Source organism: Cornus florida, unplaced genomic scaffold (assembly GCF_030987335.1).
Source record: "Cornus florida cultivar Cherokee Brave unplaced genomic scaffold, ASM3098733v1 CherokeeBrave_3.0.0_Hap2_Chr08, whole genome shotgun sequence".
Lineage (NCBI taxonomy): Eukaryota > Viridiplantae > Streptophyta > Magnoliopsida > Cornales > Cornaceae > Cornus > Cornus florida.
Window position 1 is genome coordinate 11,006,422 of NW_026775578.1, and position 5,075 is coordinate 11,011,496.

Genomic DNA, 5,075 nt, shown 5'->3' on the forward strand with positions numbered 1-5,075 from the left:
GACTTTACAACACTTCACCGTCGATTTGCTTGTCTTCTTCATCGACGGCATCTTCGATCCGTCGCCGATCTGCTTGTCTTCGATCCGCCGCAAAATCCACCGTCTAATTGTTTCGCATAGTAGTCTCCGGCGAAGGATTCGCCTTCTATGAGTTTCCGGCGGTGAAGAGAGAGTTGAGGAAACTCACAATCCCGCCCGGCGAGATCGGTTACTTTGGCTTTTTCAGATTGCCAGTTCTCGACTTCGTCTTCTTCACGAAATTACTGCCTTTTATAATTATCAAACACTTTGGTACATATATATAATGAAAAAGGACTTTACACACAGAGGCGGCGTAGGAGGAGGAGAGAGAGAGGTGTCAGAGAGATGAGACTTGTGAGAGAATTTGGGTTTTTTTGGGGGTAATTGTGTCCTTTTAATATGTTTGATATTTTATAATAAATTTGAATTTAATATTAAGAGTAATTTCGTCTTTTTAGCGGGGGAGTGCCTTTATAAAAAAAAATATGTAAGTTTCGTCTGACCTCCTTTTGAGGGGGGGTGTGTAAGAATATTTGATCCTAAATTATATTATGCTCAGAATTCTTTAATGTTAAAACAACTTTACTTTTTTTTATTTTATTATATTTCTAACTCTTTTCTAAACATGAAGTTAAGGTCAAAACAATTTTGTTTATTTTATTTTATTTTTAATTCATTCCTAAATATAAATATAGCTCTAAGTATTTTTATTATAATAAAATTATTATTATATTTTATTATAATGTTATTATTTTTTTTAGTTAGTATTCACGTATAAATGTCTATTTTGAAACTTAAATCTTAATTTCTTGATAAATAAAAGGTTGATATCGCTAAGTAACTGACCCGTTAATATTTTAATGTAATATTATGACGTGATACATTAGTTACATTTATATATGAAAAAAATAAAAAAATTTAAGTTAGGGCAAGTCTTGGTTTGGGTATTGAGGGCCTCAAATTTTGAGGCCGATAGGGGATGAAAAAAAAAAAAAAAGGTTAGGGCAAGTCCTGGTCGGTCTGAATCACAAGAAAGTCTGAATCACAGCAATTTCTTCTGCAGAAACTAGGGTTTGTGTTGTGCTTGTTTGCTGATCGTCATCAATTTGTAAGTAATCTTGACCATATTATATATCGGTAGGGTTACATTTCTTTTTTGGGGGTTAGGGTTTATCATTTGGCTGGTTTGTGTCGTGATTTGCATGGTAGATAATTTCGGTTCATAATTGGGGGTTTGGGGGTTTTCTTTAAATTGTTCTTGTTTCATTAAATTGGTTGCAGATTGGGGGTTTCATCAAATGTTAATTACTTTCTTATTGTTTCACTTCTGTAACCTTAGTGATTACTGTTAAAAGATAATTTTTTTTTTTGTTTATGTTATATTTTGATGAGATTAATTATGCAACCCAAGTGAATGTATATTGTATGAAGGAACAATGCAAAATCAGTGGTGATTTTGGGTTCCACCCTGATATACATACACTGTTTAGTTACTTAAGGGGTTGCAATTATGTTATTCTGTGTTATTGTTACTGACTTCTGTGATTTGTGATTTGTGATCAATTAGAGGATTTTATTTTTATTTTTTATTTTTTAATAGTATGATTGTTTACCTGATCTTGAAGATTACCAAATAGACCGTTCATATATAAAGATGAGAGAACAGGCTAAGACTCGGTCGGAAAAGCTAAGGTATAATTCAAGTTCTAGCCTAATGTTATTTCAATTTGTAATTCAAATTTAGTTCTAATTGTTATAATGCTGAAATTTTTAGGATAAAGAATCAATACTAGAAGGTTACAGATCTGGTGTGAGGAGCTATTATTTTGAATTTGAATGCAAAGAAGCCTGGGTGGGAAAACTGTGGAAGGGAGTAATAGTAAAACATGGACGAATGAAAGAAGATGCTCGATTTTGGTGTTTGCGCAGAAAATGAAGATATGAGAGAGTGGCCATTGATTCAATACTGATGTTGAAGGAATTCAGAACTCCATATCTGTTGAGACAGACTGATGTTGGTGTGGACTTCAACCAAGAAGTGATTGTGATTAGTCATGAAGGATTTGATTCCTATTTTGTTGAGTGGTTGAAGCTTGGAAACAACATAGAAGCTGAGAGTCAGCCTTTTTTTGTAAACACATTCGGCGACTATGAATTCAAGGAGTTCTGGATTGAATCGATTATGAGATAAGAATATTTTTTTATTTCAAAAAACTCCTTTCTTTATTTGAGTAGTATATTATAATAATACAATTTTTTATTATCAATTCCATAAACATTCTAGATGCAATAGGGTATCTATGCAAAATGGGTAGAGCCCATGGAAATGTTCTACATGATGGCTCATATGTTATGCGGGGAGGAAAGATGCATCTCATCATTCCTTCTATGGATGAAATGAAGGCAGAACAAAACGGAAGACCTTGGAAAATTCAAAAAGTTCATATTCCGTCATATTGGCCTAAACAATCATCCGTCTAGGCCTCACGATTGGAATCCATTCTACAATTACAAGACCTCTAAGTATGTTCTTTGAATTTTATATTAACATTTCTTTTAATCTATTCAATTATTGCCCTTACATTCTTTTATTGCTCGAAGTTTTTCATTTATTTCTCTTAGTATATACTAGTTTTTTCAATCTTAGATTCATTTATTGCTTCAAGTTAGTAGTAATTGGTCATGTTAATTTTACAGAGCATCCCGCTATTGAAACACCCTTTGTTATTGAATGAGAAAGAGAGATTTCAATACTTTGTGGCTCTCTGCCATCATTTGGGATATCATCACATGGATTATACTTTTAACACTGACCAGAAAATCAATCAAAAGTTGATCAATCCATGGGGAAAGGCAAATTGGATAGATAAGGTTCGCATGGCTCATAAAAAGCGACAAGAGTGTGTTCCTCATGAGGTTCTACAGTATCAAGAAAATGAGGCTGGAAGTGTAAACCAATACAAATCTTGTATGTCTGATTTGGTTCGTTTTGTTGATAATACAACCCATCATGGTTGTGACCATGCAAAGAAATTTAAGGAACTGGTATGCCATTTTACTTTTTGTGTTGTCTCAATTAGATATATCTTGAAGAAGATGTAGCCATGGAGTTGGGGCACATATTTCCAGGCTTTCTCTCTGCCTTACGCCAGGTTTCGATCGAAGTGTTTGATTATCCGATAATGTAGCTTCTAATCTTAATATGCTCAGGTACAGTGATATAACATGACTTAGCCAGAATTTAGTTGTGTTTTCAGTGATTTTAGTAACACTATCAGTGGTAATTGATGTTTCCTTGGTATTTTGTCACCATGGCTTAGACTGTTTTGTTTTCTCTAATAGTTCTTGAATGTAAACCAGAATTTAGTTGTGTTTCCAGTGATTTTAGTAACACTATCATGGTAATTGATGTTTCCTTGGTATTTTTTCACCATGGTTTAGACTGTTTTGTTTTCTCTAATAGTTCTTGAATGTGAGCCAGAATTTAGTTGTGTTTCCAGTGATTTTAGTAATACTGTGAGTGGCAATTGATGTTTCCTTGGTATTTTGTCACCATGGTTTAGACTGTTTTGTTTTCTCTAATAGTTCTTGAATGTGAGCCAGAATTTAGTTGTGTTTCCAGTGGTTTTAGTAACACTATCAGTGGCAATTGATGTTTCATTGGTATTTTGTCACCAAGGTTTAGACTGTTTTGTTTTCTCTAATAGTTCGTGAATGTGAGACGGACTCTCATACTTGTTTGTCTTCTATGCCTGACATGTGCTTAAACTATCCTCAGAAGTGTGTACTGTTCTTGGGACGCGTTCCTTTTTGAACGCCTTCTAATACAATTTTACTTATTGAAAAAAAAAAAAAAAAAAAAAAAATTCAAAAATCCTCATAAGTACATTACACTAGAATTTTACCATTGAACAAAAAAATTAATCATGTTATTTATATTTCAAAGTGTTGACATCTGGGTCAAATCGGCTAAACATTTGTGAATGATTGGGGTTAAAGGTACATAAATTGTTTTAATATTGTCTATTGGACATGTTTAAAGTTAACTGGGTGTGGATTGATAACATAAATTGTCAATGAACATGTACATTTGGTCAAATTAAATCTAAAAAACTGTTTAAAAAGAAATTGATATTTGACCATCCCAAAGTTTACTTGTTATTTATTGTTGCCCATCTAATTGTTGCATGTGGATTCGAACGTCCTTTCAATTCAATAAATTAACCTTGCGAAGTCGAAACCGAGAACTGGACCGAAGCCCCAAGAGTTGAGCAAATTAGCCCTCCACTTTCAATGGACCTCGCCGCTCTTTGCCTATTTCATCCCGACATGTGGGTGGCATCATGAGAGCCTATTTCGGAGTTCAAATGGACTTTTCATTTGACTTGCACACTTTAGGAAAATTTTTTTTTTTTTAATTTTATTTATTTATTTATTATTATTTTTTTCTCGTTGATACTTAGATACATATATTTCTTCTGAGACTTGAACTCGTGACCTCTCTTTGAGAGATAAGAGGCTGATACCGCTAGATTATTGGCCATTGGTCAAACTTTAGAACTTGAACTGTAGGCAATTACTTGGATGAATCATTTTCATTGTGGGTTTGTTTTTTCATTGATTGATATATACATCATATGCAACAAATAGAACTGCCCTTAGCACTCCTTTAATTAGTAATGTAATATTTTACATAGGGCCGTGAATATATACATATACACAGAGGTACCATCTACCTGGGGAAATCACCATTGAACTTAAATAAATTTCAGATCTCTATCATCTTCAAACTCTTTACACAATATAAATGAATCAAGATTAAGTTGAAATTTGTGAGATTGTGTTATAGGGTTTGTGAGTAAATAAAAAGAGAAGAAAAGGGAGAGAAGAGGAGAAACATTATTCTCGTAGGGTAGAATAAAACCTACGACAGATTCTACATCACTCTAAAATTATATATAAATAGCAAGAAAATAAAACTGCCTTTAATACAATAAGGCCTAATAACCCAACTCTCTAACACCCTCCTCAAGTTGGAGCACACAGATTGAACA

At 33.3% G+C, this 5,075-nt stretch overlaps 1 long non-coding RNA gene across 3 annotated transcripts; it reads left to right on the forward strand.

Annotated features, from left to right (window-relative positions):
• The first annotated feature begins 914 nt into the window (after window positions 1-914).
• Window positions 915-3,895, forward strand: LOC132269334 (uncharacterized). Of its 3 annotated transcripts, XR_009469467.1 has the most exons (5): window positions 925-1,129; window positions 1,647-1,713; window positions 1,796-2,544; window positions 2,719-3,066; window positions 3,102-3,895. It is a non-coding gene; the product is annotated as an uncharacterized LOC132269334 (long non-coding RNA). The 3 variants fall into 3 exon arrangements; XR_009469468.1 differs by having other exon boundaries at window positions 915-1,129; window positions 1,622-1,713; window positions 2,719-3,895; XR_009469466.1 differs by having other exon boundaries at window positions 920-1,129; window positions 2,719-3,895.
• Window positions 3,896-5,075: the final 1,180 nt, after the last annotated feature.